Here is a 19,953-nt window from a genome sequence, read left to right on the forward strand (position 1 = left end):
ACTTGACCCCCAAAAATGTTACCTCTCAAAATATTTCTGAAGGATGAGCTGAAGGGAAGTAAACAGTGACTTAAAATCTGATAGTAGACACACTTTTCATGATCGTTGAACAAGGATCTATCATTATGCCTTAGTGTACCTCTGGTTCATAACTTTGACACACACAATGATTATTCCTCAGTGGTAATGAAATATTTATTAAATACAGATAATATTTGATAGGGTTTAGATATCTGTCCCTTTTAAATCAGCTCATGTTGAAATATAGTCCCCAGTGTTGGACGTGGAGCCTGATGGGAGATGTTTGGATCAGGAGGTGGATCCCTCATGAATAGCCTTGTGCCGTCTTTTTGGTAATGAGTGAATTCTCCTTCTATTAGTTTACCTGAGAGTTGATGTTTAACCCATTCTCCCCAAGAATATTCGCTGGTGGTGCTTGTGGCTGCAGAGTTTACCCTGAGATAACTCGTGGGTTACAGTTCTAACCTTATCCCCAAAGTTTGCCAGGGAATATCTCAATTTTATTATTATTTTCACATTGCTCTAATATATCAACTTGGGAAACAAAATACATCATTCTATTTATAGCATTCTGTTTTTAGTAGTGGTATTTTTACTTACAAAATATAGTAATTCTCAATTGCTGAAAATGTCAAATTCTATACAACATGGAATTCTACATTTTCTGTGTTGTTCCATGCTTTAAAATTTGAAATTTACTAACAAATAAACATTATTAAATTCTGACCATCATATACATTTCTGTTACATTAAGATTATAGACAAGTTCTGTTTACAAATAACTCCAAGAACAGTTTTTAGATTTTATTTTCACATTGAAAATCAATTAGATTTGCTTCTACCTCAAAGAGCATGTTTGTGTAAAATTAAATGAGTACTGGCAGTGAGCTGCACTTTTTTTTTCTAAACGAAAAATGGGTTAAAAAGTGTTGCACCTCTTCCTCTCGCTCATTCCCTTTCTTGTCATGTGACGTGCCTGCTCCCTCTTTGCCTCCTGCCATGAGTAAAAGCTTCTTGAGGTCTCACCAGAAGCTGAGCAGATGGTGGTGCCCCACTTGTATAGCCTGCAGAACCGTGAGCCAAATAACCCCCGCTTTTTAAAAAATAAATTACCCAGCCTCAAGTATTCCTTCATAGCAATGCAAAATAAACTAATACAGAAAATTGGTACTAAGAGTGGGGTCTTGTATAAAGATACCTGAAAATGTGGAATCATCTTTGTTACTGGGTAACAGTCAGAGGTTGGAAGAGTTTGAAGGTCTCAAAAGAAGACAAGAGAGAATTTGGAACTTTTTAGAGACTTGTTAAGTAGTTGTAACCAAAATGCTGGTAGAAATATAAACAGTAAAGGCCAGGCTGATGAGGTATCAGATGAAAATGAGAATTTTTTGAAAACTGGAGCAAAACTCACCCTTGTTACATCCTAGCAAAGAGCTTGGCTGCGTTGTGTCCATGCTGTAGGGATTTATGGAATGTTTAACTTAAGAGTGTTGACCTAGGGTATCTGACAGAAGAAATTTCTAAGCAGAAAGCATTCAAGGGGCTGTGTGGCTGTTTCTAACAAACTACAACAAGATGTTGGAACAGATGTATTACTTAAGGTTAAAAATTATAATAAAAAGCAAAGCAGAGTGTACAAATTTGGAAAATTCATAATCTGGCCATGAGGTAGACAAAGAAAGACAATTTTCAGGAGAAAAGCAGAAGCAGCTGAGAAATAACCAATTGCTAGAGAGACTTGCATGACTAAAATGGAACCAAGTGCTGATAGCCAAGACAATGGAAAAAAGACCTTGAAGACATTTCAGAAATCTTCAGGAGAATCCCTGCCATCACAGGCCTAGAGGCCTAGGAAGAAAGAATGCTTCTGGGGACAATGCCTGGGAGACCACTGCCCTGCACCACCTCAGGAGAGTGTGCCCTATATCCTGGCTGCGTCAGCCCCAACCAAAGCTGAAAGGGCCTGGGTATACCTAAGCTCCCATTTTGGAAAGTTCAAGCCACTGTAAGCATTGGCAGCTTCTACATGGTGTTAATCCTGTAAGTGCACAGAGCACGAGAGTGAAGGCTTAGTAACTTCGACTTATATTTCAGAGGATGTATTGGAAAGGCTGGGTATCTAGGCAGAAGCCTGCTACAGGGGTGGAGCCCTTGCAGAGAGCCTCTACTAGGATAGTGCCAAGGGGAAATGTGGGGTTGTAGCCCCCACACAGAGTCACCACCCGGGCAATGCCTAGTGGATTTGTGAAAATGGGGCCACCACCTTTCAGATCCCAGAATATACCTTGAGCCTGGAAAAGTCACAGGCATTCAACTCCAACCCGTTATAGCAGCCACATGGGCTTCACCAAATAAAGCCTTGGAGGCAGAGCTGCAGAGCTGCCCAAGGCCTTGGGAAGACCACCTGTCATTTTTCTCCAATGTAGTAGTTTCTCCAATAACCCATGGTACCTCCCACCAAGACCTGAGTCCTCAAAATATCTATTAAATGATTGTACTTTTAGGGGTGTAGTTATAATAATAATGATATACTTCAGTATTAAATTTTAAATTTTATGGAGTAATGATAAGCAATAAAAATAAAACAATGCTTCTTCCTTGTTTGCTAAATTACAAGTAGCATAAACTAAGATGGATGTGTAGATAGATACATAGGCCCCTTGTTATGTTTTCTTATCTTTCAGAACAAAAAAGTAGACAAGTTTCCTAGTCAAGATGTTCCTTAGCTACAGCAGTCACAGGAAAATTATAGCACATGTTCCCTCTAATCATATATCTGTCTATAGACTGATTCATCCTGCATGTTTCTAACAGAGCGATCATTGCTCAGCACAACCCTGCTCATTTAATTACTCCTCAGAATCCTCAAGTGGCTCTCAATACTTCCAAAATACAAGTCAAATCAGGTTTGCCTGTCTTCCAAACTCCTCAACAATTCAACTCTCAGCCATCTTTCATTTTGAAACACAGGTTATTTTGGTAGAATTTACATAAAATAAAATTTACTCTTTTTGATGTATAATTCTATGAGTTTTACTAATGTATATAGTCATGTGACTACAAATAAAATCAATATATAGAACATTTTCATCACCTGAAAATGTAACCTTCTGCCTCTTTGTAGGCATTCATCTCCCTCAGTCCTAGCCAGTGGCAACCACTGACTTATTTCTTGTCCTTCAACTTGACTTTCCTAGAAACTCATGTAAATGGAATCATAAAGGATATAGCCTTTTAAGTACGTATTGTTTCACTAACTTAATGTATTTGAGATTTATCCATATTGTTGCTTATTTAGTAGGTTGAGCCTTTCACTTTTTATTGCTATCATTCCATTATATGGATGGGCCAAAATTTGTTTAACCATTTGTCCATTGAGAGATATTTATGTGGGGATTTGCTGACAAGATGGCCAAATAGGAAAAGTTCCAGTCTGCAGCTCCCAGCGAGATCGACGCAGAAGGTGGGTGATTCCTGCATTTCCAACTGAGGTAACCAGTTCATCTCATTGGGACTGGTTGGACAGTGGGTACAGCCCATGGAGGGCAAGCCAAAGCAGGGTGGGGCATCACCTCACCCAGGAAGCACAAGGGTTGGGGGAATTATCTCCCCGACCCAAGGAAAGCAGTGAGGCACTGCACCATGAGGAATGGTGCGCTCTGGCCCAGGTACTGCACTTTTCCCATGGTCTACACAACCCACAGATCAGGAGATTCCTTCTGGTGCCTAAGCCACCAGAGCCCTGGATTTCAAGCAGAAAACTGGGTGGTTTTTTAGGCAGATACCAAACTAGCTTCAGGAGGTTTTTTTCAATACCCCAGTGGCGCCTGGAACACCAGTGAGACAGAATCGTTCACTCCCCTGGAAAGGGGGCTGAAGCCAGGGAGCCAAGTGGTCTGGCTCGGGGGATCCCACCCCCATGGAGGCCAGCAAGCTAGGATGCACTGGCTGGAAGTTCTCGCTGCCAGCACAGCAGTTTGAGGTTGACCTGGGATGCTCAAGCTTGGTGTGGGGAGGAGCCTCTGCCAATGCTGAGACTTGAGTAAGTGGTTTTACCCTTACAGAGTGAACAAAGCTGCAGGGAAGTTCAATCTGGGCAGAGCCCACCGCAGCTCAGCAAGGCCGTGGTGGCCAGACTGCCTCTCCAGATTCCTCCTCTCTGGGCAGGGCATGTCTGAAAAAAAGGCAGCAGCCCCAGCTGCTTATAGATAAAACCTCCATATCCCAGGGACACAGCACCTAAGGGAAGGGGCGGCTGTGGGCGCAGCTTCAGCAGACTTAAACATTCCTGCCTGATGGCTCTGAAGAGAGTAGCAGATCTCCCAGCGCAGAGTTTGAGCTCTGCTAAGGGTAAGACTGCCCCCTCAAGTGAGTCCCTCACCCCTGTGTATCCTGACTGGGAGACACCTCGCAGTAGGGGCTGACATACACCTCATACAGGAGAGCTCTGGCTAGCATCTGGCAGGTGCCCCTCTGGGACGAAGCTTCCAGAGAAAGGAACAGGCAGCAATCTTTGCTGTTCTGCAGCCTCCACTGGTGATTCCCAGGAAACAGGGTCTGGAGTGGACCTCCAGCAAACTCCATCAGATCTGTAGCAGAGGGGCCTGACTGTTAGAAGGAAAACTGACAAACAGAAAGGGATAGCATCAACATCAACGAAAAGGACGTCCAGAGACCCCATCTGAAAGTCACCAACATCAAAGACCAAAGGTAGATAAATCCACTAAGATAGTGAGAAACCAGTGCAAAAAGGCTGAAAATTCCAAAAGCCAGAACACCTCATCTCCTCCAAAGGATCACAACTTCTGGCCAGCAAGGGAACAAAACTGGATGGAGAATGAGTTTGACAAATTGACAGAAGTAGGTTTCAGAAGGTGGGTGATAACAAACTCCTCCGAGCTAAAGGAGCATGTTTTAACCCAATGCAAGGAAGCTAAGAACCTGGAAAAAAGGTTAGACAAATTGCTAACTAGAATAACCAGTTTACAGAAGAATGTAAATGACCTGATCGAGCTGAAACACAGCATTAAAACATCCTGAAGCATAAACAAGTATCAATAGCTGAATCAATCAAGCAGAAGAAAGGATCTCAGACATTGAAGATCAACTTAATGAAATAAAGTGAGAAGACAATATTAGAGAAAAAAGAATAAAAAGGAATGAACAAAGCCTCCAAGAAATATGGGACTGTGTGGGAAAAAAACTAAATCCACATTTAATTGTTGTACCTGAAAGTGACGGGGAGAATGGAATCAAGTTGGAAAACACTCTTAAGGATATTATCCAGGAGAACTTCACCAACCTAGCAAGGCAGGCCAACATTCAAATTCAGAAAATACAGAGAACACCACAAAGATACTCCTCGAGAAGAGCAACCCCAAGACACATAATTGTCAGATTCACCAAGATTGAAATGAAGGAAAAATTGTTAAGGGCAGCCGGAGAGAAAGGTCTGGTTACCCACAAAGGAAAGCCCCTCAGACTAACAGGAGATCTCTCAGCAGAAAACCTACAAGCCAGAAGAGAGTGGGTGCCAATATTCAACATTCTTAAAGAAAAGATTTTCAACCCCTAATTTCATATCCAGCCAAACTAAGCTTCATAAGTGAAGGAGAAATAAAATCCTTTCCAAACAAGCAAATGCTGGAAGATTTTGTCACCACCAGGCCTGCCTTACCAGAGCTCCTGGAGGAAGCACTAAACATGCAAAGGAACAACTGGTACCAGTCACTGCGAAAACATACCAAATTATAAAGACCATCGACATTATGAAAAAACTGCATCAATTAACATGCAAAATAACCAGCTAGTGTCATAATGACAGGTTCAAATTCCCAAATAACAATATTAACCTTAAATGTAAATGGCTTAAATGTCCCAATTAAAAGACATAGACTGGCAAACTGGATGAAGAGTCAAGACCCATCAGTGTGCTGTATTCAGGAGATCCAGCTCATATGCAAAGACACACATAGGCTCAAAATACAGGGATGGAAAAAGATTTACCAAACAAATGGAAAGCAAAAAAAAAAAAAAAGCTGGGGTTGTATTCTATTCTTAGTCTCTGGTAAAACAGACTTTAAACCAACAAAGATCAAAAGAGAAAAAGAAGGGCATTACATACTGGTAAAGGGACCAATGCAGCAAGAAGAGCTAACCATACTAAATATGTATGCACCAAATACTGGAGCACACAGATTCATAAAGCAACTTCTTAGAGACCTACAAAGAGGCTTAGAATCCCACACAATAATAATGGGAGACTTTAACACCCCATTGGCAATATTAGACAGATCAGTGAGACAGAAAATTAACAAGGATATCCAGGACTTGAACTCAGCTCTGGACCAAGCAGACCTAATAGACATCTACAGAACTCTCCACCCCAAATCAACAGAATATACATTCTTCTCAGCACCTCATCACGCTTATTCTAAAATTGAGCACATAATTGGAAGTAAAACATGCCTCAGCAAATGCAAAAGAATGGAAATCATAACAGTCTCATACCACAGTGCAATCAAAGTAGAACTCAGGATTAAGAAACTCACTCAGAACAGCAAACAACATGGAAACTGAACAATGTGCTCCTGAATGACTACTGGGTAAATAACAAAATAAAGACAGAAATAAAGATGTTCCTTGAAACCAATAAGAACAAAGACACAACGTACCAGAATCTCTAGGACACATTTAAAAGAGCATTTAGAGGGAAATTTATAGCACTACATGCCCACAAGAGAAAGCAGAAAATATCTAAAATTGACATACTAACATCACAATTAAAAGAACTAGAGAAGGAAGAGCAAACAAATTCAAAAGCAGCAGATGACAAGAAATAACTAAGATCAGAGCAGAACTGAAGAAGATAGAGCCATGAAAAATACTTCAAAAAATCAGTGAATCCAAGAGTTGGTTTTTTGAAAAGATCAACAAAATAGACTGCCAGCCGGACTAATAGAGAAGAAAAGAGAGAAGAATCAAATAGGCACAATAAAAAATGATAAAGGGGATATAACCGCTGATCCCACAGAAATACAAACTACCACCAGAGGATGCTATAAACACGTCTATGCAAATAAACTAGAAAATCTAGAAGAAATGGATAAATTCCTGGACATCTACACCCTCCCAAGTCTAAACCAGGAAGAAGTTGAATCCCTGAAGAGACCAATAAAAAGTTCTGAGATTGAGGCAGTAATTAACAGCCTACCACCAAAAAAAAGTCCAGGACCAGACAGATTCACAGCTGATTTCTATGAGGGATACAAAGAGGAGCTGGTACCATTCCTTCTGAAACTATTCCAAACAATAGAAAAAGAGAGAATCCTTTCTAACTCATTTTATGAGGCCAGCATCATCCTGATACCAAAAGCTGGCAGAGACACACACAAAAAAGAAAATTTCAGGTCAATATCCCTGATGAACATCGATGCAAACATCCTCAATAAAATACTGGCAAACCAAACCCAACAGCACATCAAAAAGCTTATGCACCATGATCAAGTTGGTTTCATCCCTGGGATGCAAGGCTGGTTCAACATACTCAAATCAATAAACGTAATCGATCACAGAAACACAACCAACGACAAAAACCACATGATTATCTAAATAGATGCAGAAAAGGCCTTCGACAAAATTCAACAACGCTTCATGGTGAAAACTCTCAATAAACTAGGTATTGATGGAACAGATCTCAAAATAATAAGACCTATATGTGGCAAACCCACAGCCAATATCATACTGAATGTGCAAAAACTAGAAGCATTCCTTTTGAAAACTGGCACAACACAAGGATGCCCTCTCTCACCACTCCTATTCAACACAGTATTGGAAGTTTTGGCCGGGGCAATCAGGCAAGAGAAAGAAAGAAAATGTATTCAAATAGGAAGAGAGGAAGTCAAATTGTCTCTGTTTGCAGATGACATGATTGTATATTTAGAAAACCCCAACATCTCAGCCCAAAATCTCCTTAATCTGATAAGCAACTTCAGCAAAGTCTCAGGATACAAAATCAATGTACCAAAATTACAAGCATTCCTATAAACCAATAACAGACAAACAGAGAGCCAAATCATGAGTGTACTCCCATTCAGAATTGCTACAAAGAGAATAAAATACCTAGGAATGCAACTCACAAGGGATGTGAAGGACCTCTTCAAGGAGAACTACAAACCACTGCTCAAGGAAATAAAAGAGGACGCAAATAAATGGAAAAACATTCTATGCTTATGGATAGGAAGAATCAATAACATGAAAATGGCCATACTGCCCAAAGTAATTTATAGATTCAATGCTTTCCCCAACAAGCTACCATTGACTCTCTTCACAGAATTAGAAAAAAAACTTTGAATTTCATATGGAACCAAAAACAAAAGCCCACATAGCCAAGAAAATCCTAACTAAAAAGAACAAAGCTGGGGGCATCATGCTACCTGACTTCAAACTATACTACAAGGTGACAGTAAGCAAAACAGCATGGTACTGGTACCATAACAGATATACAGACCAATAGAACAGAACAGAGGCCTCAGAAATAACACCACACATATACAACCACCTGATCTTTGACAAACCTGACAAAAACAAGCAATGGGGAAAGAATCTCCTATTTAATAAATTGTGTTGAAAAAACTGGCTAGCCATATGTAAGAAACTGAATCTGGACTTTCCTTACACCCTATACAAAAATTAACTCAAGATGGATTAAAGGCTTAAATGTAAACCCTAAAACCATAAAAACCCTAGATGAAAACCTAGGCAATACCATTCAGGACATAGGTGTAGACAGAGACTTCATGACTAAAACACCAAAAGCAAAGGCAACAAAACCCAAAATTGACAAATGGAATCTAATTAAACTAAAGAGTATCTGCACAGCAAAATAAACTATTTTCAGAGTGAACAGGCAACCTACGGAAAGGGAGAAAAAATTTGCAATCTATCCATCTGACAAAGGGCTAATATCCAGAATCTACAAAGAACTTAAACAAATTTACAAGAAAAAAAACTCAGTGGCCAAAGGTTATGAACACACACTTTTCAAAAGAAGACATTTATGCGGCCAAGAAACATGATAAAAAGCCCATCATCACTAGTAATTAGAGAAATACAAATCAAAGTCACAATGAGATACCATCTCCTACCAGTTAGTATGGCGCTCATTAAAAAGTCAGGAAACAACACATGCTGTAAAGGATGTGAAGAAATAGGAACACTATACACTGTTTTTGGGAGTGTAAATTAGTTCAACCATTGTGGAAGACAGTGTGGCAATTCCTCAAGGATCTAAAACTAGAAATCCCATTTGACCTAGTAATCTCATTACTGTGTGTATAGCCAAAGGATTATAAATCATTCTACTATAAAGACACGTGCACATTTATGTATATTGTGGCACTGTTCACAATAGCAAAGACTTGGAACAAATCCCAATGCCCATCAATGATATACTGGATAAAGAAAATGTGGTACATGTACACCATGGAATACTATGCAGCCATAAAAAGGATAAGTTTATGTCTTTTGCAGGTACATGGATGAAGCTGGAAACCATCATTCTCAGCAAACTAACACAAGAACAGAAAATCAAACACCACATGTTCTCACTCATAAGTGGGAGTTGAACAATGAGAACACATGGAAACAGGAAGGGAACATCACACACTGGGGCCTGTCGGGAGCTGAGGGGCTAGGGGAGGGACAGCATTAGGATAAATACCTGATTAGATGATGGGTTGATGGGTGCAGAAAACCACCATGGCACCTATACGCCTTTTGTAACAAAACTGAACGTTCTACACATGTACCCCAGAACTTAAAATGTATTAATAAAAAAGAAATATATTTATGTTTCTAAATATTGACAAACATGAATAAATTGTTATAAAAATTGTGCACAAGATTCTTCCTAAATATGTTTTCACTGTTCTTGAGAAAATACCTAGGTATAGGATTTCTAAGATATGAAGTCAAATAAAGACTCTAGGAAATCACCAAACTGTTTTCCAAATTGTTTTTACCACTTTACATTTCCACCAGCGGTGTTCTGCATCTTCCAGTTGTTCCACATCTTCACTAGAACTTAGTATTGTAGGGGTTTTTTTGTTCCCTTTAACTTTCTAAAGCTGTGTAATGGTACCACATTAATCTCATTGTGATTGTAGCTTGCATTTTTCAAATGATATTGAGTATCATTTAATGTGCTTATTATATATTGTCAAATGTCAGTTCAATATTTTGCCAGGTTTTAATTGGATTATTTTTCTAATTATTGAGTTTTAAAAGTTATTTACATATTCCTAATAGGCATCTTGTATTAAATATGCATTTTTCAAATATTTTCTGGGTCATTTCTTTCTCAACAATATCTTTTAAAGAATGAATGTTTTAAATTTTGATAAAGATCCATTTATCAATATTATGAATTTTAATTTTAGTGTCATATTTAAGAATTATTTGCCTAACGTAAGATCACACAAATTTTTCTGAAAATTTTGTTTCTCGAAGTTATTTAATGACATGGTTTGGCTCTGTGTCCCCACTGAAATCTCATCTTGTAGCTCGCATAATTCCCACATGTTGTGGGAGGGACCTGGTGGGAGATGATTGAATCATGTGGGTGGGTCTTTCCAGTACTGTTCTCCTGACCATGAATGAGCTCAAAAGATCTGATGGTTTTAAAAACAGGAGTTTCTCTGCACAAGCTCTCTCTTTGCCTGCTGCCATCCATGTAAGATGTGATTTGATCCTCCTTGCCTTCTGCCATGATTGCGATGCCTCCCCAACCGTTTGGAATTGTAAGTCCAATAAACTTCTTTCTTAGGCAAATTGCCCAGTCTCTGACATGTCTATCAGCAGTGTGAAAACGGGGTAATACATATAATTTTCTGTTTTATATTTAGGTGTACAATTTATTCTGATTTAAATTTTTGTGTGTTATAGATCAAGTCCTTTTCTTTTTGTCTTTCATTCATTACTATTTTTATTTTTGCATATAGATGAACATTTGTTTCACCACAACTTATTGGTGACTGTTCTTTAGCCACTGATTTGCCTTTGTGTCTTTTTCAAATTGATCATACATGGGTGAGTGTATTCCTGATACATTCATATTTGTGTCTGTCCTTTTGCTAAAACAATGCTGTCTTAATTATTAATATTATTCATATTATGCATCTTTAATAAATCACTTAATGTGAATCTTCCAACTTAGTTCTTTTAAAAAATTGTTTATTCCATTTTACTTAAATGTGTATGTATCCATCAACAGAGCTTTAAAGTACATCGTGTAAAATCTGATACAATTGAAAGAAGAAACCAACAAATGCACAATTATTCTTAGGAACCTCAGCACTCTCTTTTCAGTAATTTATAGAACAAACAAATGAAATCAGCAAAGATATAGAAGACTTAAAAAATACTGTCAAGTAACTTGACCTAATTGACATTTAGAGAACATTCCATCAAACAAAAGCAATATCTATCTATCTATCTATCTATCTATCTATCTATCTATCTATCATCTATCTATCTATCTATCGTCTTATCTATCTATCTATACACTTTTCAATTGCATATGGAGCATTCACCAAATAGACCACAGTCTGGGACAAGGGTGTTCAACTATAAAAAAAAATCATTCAATGTGATCCACATAAAAGCAGACTAAGCAAGGAAAACAACACATAATCATATCAATATACAAAGAAATGCATTTAACAAACTCAAAATTCATGTATGATTAAAAAAAGTTCTCCGCAAACCTAGAAGATGATTTCCTTAATCTGAAGAAGAATATCTATTTAAAAATTTACAGCTAACATTATACCTAATGGGGAACTGCTGAATGACTACCTCTATTGGAAAGACTAAGCAATGAAAATACACTTTTAGTACTCCTATTCAATATTACAGTGCTTCCAGTCCTAGAAAGTGCAAGTAAGTGCAATAAGGAAAGAAAAAAGATTTTAAAATGCATGCAAATTGAAAAGGAAGAAGTAAAAAAAAAAATCCCCAGTGATAGACTAGATGATCATCTATGAAGAAAATCTCAAAAAAATCTACAAAAAAGTTCTCAGAGTTAGTAAGTGAGTTTAGTGGGTTATAAAGTGGCATAAAAGTTTGACATAGGAAATCAATCATTATTTTATATATTAATAATTAACAATTGAAAACCAAAATACTAAGTAATACTAATTATCATATTTCTTTAAAAATGAAATATGTAAGTATGAATATAACAAAACATATTTAGGATATATATATGGTGATATGGTTTGGCTCTGTGTCCCCACCCAAATCTTATGTGGAATTGTAATCCCAAAGTGTGGAGGGAGGGACCAGGTGAGAGGTGATTTGATCATGGGGGCAATTACTTCAGCTGTTCTCATGATAATAAGTGAGTTCTTACTAGAGCTGATGGTTTTAAGTGTGGCACTTCCTTGCTGTTTTCCTCTCTCTCCTGCTGCCTTGTAAAGAAGATGTTTGCTTCTCCTTCACATTCTGCCATGATTGTAAGTTTCCAGAGGTTTTTCCAGTCATGCAGAACTGAGAGTCAATTAAACTTCTTTTATTTATAAATTACCCAGTCTCAGATAGTCTCTTCATAGCAGTGTGAAAATGAACTAATACATATGGTAAACATTACAAAATGTTAACAAAAAATTAAGGAAGACCTAAATAAATGGAGAGACATACCACGTGTATGAACTGGAAGCTCATTATAGTTAAAAAGCAATTTTCTATAAATTGATTTCTAGATTTAAGGCAGTTTAAATTAAAATATTATCAGGATTCTTTTTAGATGTCGACAATTTTATTATGAAATGTGTACGGAAAGTTAAAAGCACTAGAATAGGCAAACCAATTTGGATAAAGAACAAGGTTGAATGCCTTACACTACTTGACATTACAAAATACAAAATTTAGCCCAGGAAAAGTTGGACATATAGACCAATGGAACAAAGTATAGTTTTACAAAATAGCCTGTACAAATATGGCCAACAGATTTTTGAAAAAGGTGTAAAGGTAATTAAATAAAGAAAAATCATTTTGAGAAATGATTGTAGAACAATTGAATGTTCATGTGCAAAACTGTAAGTGTCGATCTACAGCTCCATCTTCTCCAAAAACATGTTTAAAATGGATCATAGATCTCAATGCAAGACATAAAACTGAAAAAAAAATCTTAGAAGAAAACATAGAGGGAACTCCTTGATGAGAGGAGGCATAATAAGATAGCAGAATAAGAGGCTCCATCAATCATCCCCCCTTCAAGGACATCAAGTTAACAACTATTTACACAGAAAAAAAAAAAAACACCTTTATGAGAGCCAAAAGTCAGATATGCACCCATAGTACCTGGTTTTAACTTCATATTGCTGAAAGAGGCACTGAAGATATAGAAAAAACTGTCCTGAATGCCAGCATTACTCACCCAATGCCCTTCCTCTGGAAGTTGTGGCATGGTGTGGAGAGCACCCCTGGACACCAGGGAAGGGAGAAAACAACAATTGTGAGGCATTAAAAATGCTGTTCTGTTAGAGCAGAAAGAAAAACTGGACTAAACTCAGCTGACACCTGCACATGGAGGGAGCATTTAAACCACTCCTAGCCAGAGGGGAATCACAAATTCCAGTGGTCCAAACTTGAGTTCCCACAAACCTCACCACAGAGGGCTACAGTGCTCTGTTTCTCCATGTAAACCTGAAAGGCAGTCTAGGCCATAGGACTGCAACTATTAGGTGAGTCCTAGTGCTGAACGGGGCCCAGAGACAATGGACTGAAGGAGCATGTGCCATACTGAGACATCAAGTGGGGTAGTCAAGAGAGTTCTGGCATCACCCTTCCCCTAATCCCAGGCTGCACAGCTCATGGCTTCAAGACAGACCCTTTCCTTTTGCTTGATGAGAGGAGAGGAAAGAGTCGGGAGGTCTTTGTCTTGCATCTTGGATACAGTCTCAGCCACAGCAGGAGGGATGAGGCACCTGTTTCAGGCCATAGCATCCAGGTGACATTTTTAGACACACTCGGGACAAAAAGGGAACCCACTGCCATGAAAGGAAGGACGCAGTCCTGGCAGCATTAATTACCTGCTAACTTAAGAGCCCTTGGGCCCTGAATAACCAGCAGTATACCCAAGTACTATGTTGAGGGCCCTGTGTGACTCAGCACATTACCAGCTATGGTGGCCATGGGGCAAAACTCCTGCTTAACAAAAGCAGAGGGAAACGTAAAGGGGACTTTGTCTTGCACCTTAGGTACCAGCATGGCCACGGTGGAGACAAGCCCCAAGTAGGCTTTTGAAGTCCCTGACAGAACTTGACTTCTGCATGGCATTTCTGGACCTGCCCTAAGCCAGCGAGGAGACCACTGCTATCAAGGGTGAGTCCCATACCAGGCAGAATTCACCATTCACCACAAGCTAACTTAAGAGGAAATATCAATGGTAGTCTGGCAGTACTCCTTGTGGCTTGCGGTGGAGGTAGCTACAGGTGAGGCAACTCAGCCTTTGGAATGGAGAGGAAAAAGTGGGAAGGATTACTTCTTATGGTTTTAGTGCCAGCTCAGCCATAGTACAACACAACACCAGGTAGACTTCTAAGGTTTTTGACTCGTCCCTGACTCCTGGATGGCACCTCTGGACCCACCTCAGGCCTGGGAAGTCACTGCCCTGAAGGAAAGAACACAGGCCTGGCTGGCTTTGCCAGTAGCTGACTGTAGAGCCCCAGGCCCTTGAGCAAATATAGGCAGTAGCCAGGGAGAGGTTACAGCAGGCCTTAGGTGAGACCCAGTGCTGTGTTGGCTTCAGGTCTGACCCAGAAGAGTCATAGTGGTGGTGGCCACGTGGGTGCTTGTGTCACTCCACCCCCAGTTTTAGGTGACTTAGAACAGAGAGAGAGACCCTGTTTGTTTGTGAGAAAGTAAGGAAGAGAACGAGAGTCTTTTCCTGATAATCCAGAGAATTCTCCCAGTTCTTGTCCAGGACCATCAGGTAGTACCTCTACAAGTCTGCAAGAACCACAATGTTACTGTGTTTAAGGTGTCCCTTAAAGCAGATACAGCTTACATCACAACACCTAAGTCCTTTTGAGTATCTGAAAAGCCTTCCCATGAAGGATGGCTACAAATAAGCCCAGACAATGAAGACAACAATAAATACCTAACTCTTCAATGCCCAGACACCAAAGAGCATCTACTAGCATCAACACCATCCAAGAAAACATGACTTAATCAAATGAACAAAATAAGGCACCAGGGACCAATCCTAGAGAAACAGAGATATATGACCTTTGAGACAGAGAATTCAAAATAGTTCTGTTGAGTAAACTCAAAGAAATTCAAGATAGCACAGATAAAGTATTCAGAATTCTCTCAGATAAATCTAACAAAGAGACTGAAATAATTTAAAATAACCACACAGAAATTCTGAAGCTGAAAAGTGCAAATGGCATAGTGATAAATGCATCAGAGTCTGTTAATAGCAAAATTGATCAAGCAGAAGAAAGAATTAGTAAGCTGGAAGACAGGCTATCTGAAAATACACAGTCAAAGGAGACAAAAGAAAAAATAAAAAACAATGAAGCACACCTACGGGATCTAGGTAATGGCCTCAAAAGGGCAAATCTAAGAGTTATTGGCCTCAAAGCAGGCATAGAGAAAGAAATAAGGGTAGAAAGCTTATTCAAAAGGATAATAACACAGAACATCTCAACCCTAGAGAAAGATATCAATATCCAAGTACAAGAAGGCTCTACAACACCAAGGAGATTTAGCCCAAAGAAGACTAACTCAAGGCATTTAATAATCAAACTCCCAAAAGTCAAGGATAAAAATAAGAATTATAAAAGCAACAAGACAAAAGAAACAAATAACCTACAATAGTGCTCCAATAAATCTGGCAGCAGACATTTCAGTGGAAACCTTACAGGCCAGGATAGAGTGGTATAACACATTTAAGCATGAAAGGAAAAATGCTTTTACTCTAGAACAGCAGATTGAGCGAAAATATCCTTCAAACATGAAGGAGAAATAAAAACTTTCCCAGACAAACAAAAGCTGAGGAATTTCATTAACATCAGACCTGTCCTACAAAAAATGCTAAAAGGAGTACTGAGTACTTCAATCAGAAAGACAAAGACATTAATGAGCCATAAGTTATCACCTGAAGGTACAAAACTCACTGGTAATCATAAGTACATAGAAAAACACATAATATTATAACCCAGTAACTGTGGGGTGTAAACCACTCTTATCCTAAAGTATAAAAACTAAATGGTGAACCAATAAAAAGAAAATAACTACAATGACTTTTCAAGACAGCACAATATAGTATAAATAGAAACAACAAATATTAAAAAGGAGGGAGATGAAGCTAAGGTGTAGAGATTTTGGAGGTTATTTTTGCTTGTTTTTTTGCTTGTTTATGCAAACAGTGTTAAGTTTTTATCAGGTTTAAATGATGTGTTATAAGATAGTATTTGCAAGCCTTATGGTGACCTCAAAACAAAAAAGCATACAATGCATACACAAAAAATAAAAAGAAAGAAACTAAATCATATCACCAGAGAAAAATCATCTTTACTAAAGGAAGACAAGAAGGAAAGAAGGAAGTGATAGCAATAAGAGGTAGAAAAATCCTAGGCAGACAGAGGCAGGTCCTGGGTGAAACCCCACCTTCTAGCCAAAGACAGTTTAACGCCTGAAAGCCAGGGACCTTCTTCACAAGGTGGCAGGAAGGAGAAGGGCAGACTGAAGGGGGAAGAGCCCCTTATAAAACTATCAGATCTCATGAGAATTCACTCTCTATCATGAGAAGAGCCTGGGGAAAACCACCCCTATGATTTAATTACCTCCACCTGGCCTCTCTCAACAGGTGAGGATTATGGAGATTATAATTCAAGATGAGATTTGGATGGGAATGTACGAAGCCTAACCTTATCATTCTGCCCCTGTCACACCCAAACTTCATGTCTTTTTCACATTTCAAAACCAACTATGCCTAACAGTCCCCCAAAGTCTTAATTCATCCCAGCATTAACCAAAAAGTCCAAGTCCAAGTCTCTTCTGAGACAAGGCAAGTCCCTTCTACCCATGAGCCTATAAAATAAAAAACAAGTTAGTTACTTCCTAGATACAATGGGGGTACAGGCATTGGGTAAATACACCCATTACAAGTGGAAGAAATTGGCCAAAATGCAGGGGCTATAGGCTCCATGCAAGTCCCAAATCAAGCAGGACAGTCAAATCTTAAAGCTTCAAAATGATCTCATTTGAATCCATGTCTCACATTCACGTCACACTGATGCAAGATGTGTGCTCCCACAGCCTTTGTCAGTGCCACACCTGTGGCTTTGCAGGGTACAGCACCCCTTCTGGCTGCTTTCACTTGTTGGCATTTATTGTCTGCGGCTTTTCCAGCCACACAGTGCAAGCTGCCAGTGGATCTACCATTCTGGCCTCTGGAGGACAGTGACCTCTTCTCATACCTTCACTAGGCAGTGCCCTACAAGGGACTGTGTAGGGGTTCAGACCCCACATTTCCCTTCCACAATGCACTAGCAGAAGTTCTCCATGAGGGCTCCACCCCTGCTGCAAGCTTCTGCTTGGACATACAGGCATTTCCATACATCCTCTGAAATCTAGGTGGAGGTTCCTAACCCTCAGTTCCTGACTTCTGTGTACCCACAGGCTCAACACTATGTGTAAGCCACCAAGACTTAGAGCTTGCACCCTATGAAGCAATGGCTTGAGCTCTACACTGGCCCCTTTTAGCCACAGCTGGGATGCAAGCCACCAAATCCGAAGACTGCACAAAGCGGCAAGGCCCTGGGCCAGGACCATGAAACCATTATGTTCTCCTAGGCCTCTGGGCCTGTGATAGGAGGGGCTGCAGTTAAGACCTCTGATATGCCCTAAAGATATCTTCCCCGTTGTCTTGGTGATCAACATTTGGCTCCTGCTTACTTATGCAAATTTCTACAGCTGACTTGAATTTCTCTTCAGAAAATAGGTTTGTCTTTTCTGTTGCATCATCAGGCTGCAAATTTTCTAAACTTTTATGCTCTGCTTCCCTTTTAAACATTAGTTTCAATTCCAAACCATCTGTTTGTTAATGCATAAAACTGAATGCTTTCAAGAGCACCCAAGCTCTTGAATGCTTTGCTGCTTAGAAATTTCTTCTGCCAGATTCCCTAAATTATCTTTCATGTTCAAAGCTCCACAGATCACTAGGGCTGTGGAAAAATGCTAAAGCATAACAAGAGTCACCTTTATTCCAGTCCCCAAAAAGCTCCTCATCTCCTCTGAAACTACCTTAGCCTGGACTTCATTGTCCATATCACTATGAGCATTTTGGTCAAAGCCATGCCCCACTAGCTTGGTATCAATTTACTGTATTAGTTTCTTCTCACATTGCTATAAAGAACTGCCTGGAACTGGGTAATTTATAAAGAAAGAGGTTTAATTGACTCACAGTTCAGCATGGTTGGCAAGGCCTCAGGAAACTTAGAATTATGGCAGGAAGGAAGGAGAAGCAAAGTACCTTCTTCACAAGGTGGCAGGAAGGAGAATGAATATAGGAGGAACTACCAAACCCTTATAAAACCATCAGATCTTGTGAGAACTCACTCAATATCATGAGAACAGCATGGGGAAAACCACCCACATGGTACAATTACCCCCACCTGGTCTCTCCCTTGAAACAGAGGGATTATGGGGATTACAATTCAAGATGACATTTGGGTGAGGACTCAAAGCCTAACCACATCAACTTGTATCTCTTGGAATGCACAGAAGTCTAATCAAAATTAATTAAAGACTTAAATCTAAGACCTCAAACTATGAAACTATTACTAGAAAACACTGGGACAAATCTCTAGGACATTGGTTTGGGCAAAGATTTCTTGAGCAATACCCTACAAGCACAGGCAACCAAAGCAAACATGGACAAATGGAATCATGCCAAGTTAAAAACCTTCTGCACAGCAAAGGATACAATCAAGAAAGTGAAAGGACAACCCACAGAATGCAAGAAAATATTTGCAAACTACCCATCTGATAAGAGATTAATAATCAGAATATACAAGGAGCTCAAACAACTCTATAGAAAAAAATATATAATGAACTGATCAAAACATGAGCAAAAGATTTGAATAGGCATTTATCAAAAGAAGACATACAAATGGTAAACTGGCATATGAAATGGTGCTCAATATTGTTGTTCATCAGAGAAATGCAAATCAAAACTACAATGAGATACCATATCACCTCAGTTAAAATGGCTTATATTCAAAACACAGGCAATAACAAATGCTGGCCAGGATGTGGAGGAAAGGGCACTCTTGTATATTGTTGGTAGAAATGTAAATTATTGTGGAGATGAGTTTGGGGGTTCCTAAATAAAACAAAAATGGAGCTACTTTATGACCCAGCAATCCCCACTGCTGAGTATATACCCAAGAGAAAGGAAATCAGTATATCAAATATATATCTGCATTCCTATGTTTGTTGCAGCACTGTTCACAATAGCTAAGATTTGGAAGCAACAACAGATGAATACATAAAGAAAATGTGGTATTATACACAATGGATTACTATTCAGTCATTAAAAAGAATGAGAATCTGTCATTTGGAACAACATGGATGTAACTGCAGATTATTATGTTAGATTAAATAAGCAAGGCATAGAAGGACAAACATTACTTGTTCTCACTCATTTGTGAAACCTAAAAATCAAAACAAGTGAACTCATGGACATAGAAAGTAGGAGAATTGTTACCAGAGGCTGGAAACAGTAGTAGGGGACTGGGGGAGAGGTGGAGATTGTTAATGGATACTAAAAAAAAAAGAGTTAGAAAGAATGAATAAGACCTGCTGTTTGATAGCACAACAGGGTGACTGTAGTCAATAATAACTTAATTGTACATTTTT

The sequence above is a fragment of the Gorilla gorilla genome, chromosome 2 (genome assembly GCF_029281585.2).
Source record: "Gorilla gorilla gorilla isolate KB3781 chromosome 2, NHGRI_mGorGor1-v2.1_pri, whole genome shotgun sequence".
Classification (NCBI taxonomy): domain Eukaryota; kingdom Metazoa; phylum Chordata; class Mammalia; order Primates; family Hominidae; genus Gorilla; species Gorilla gorilla.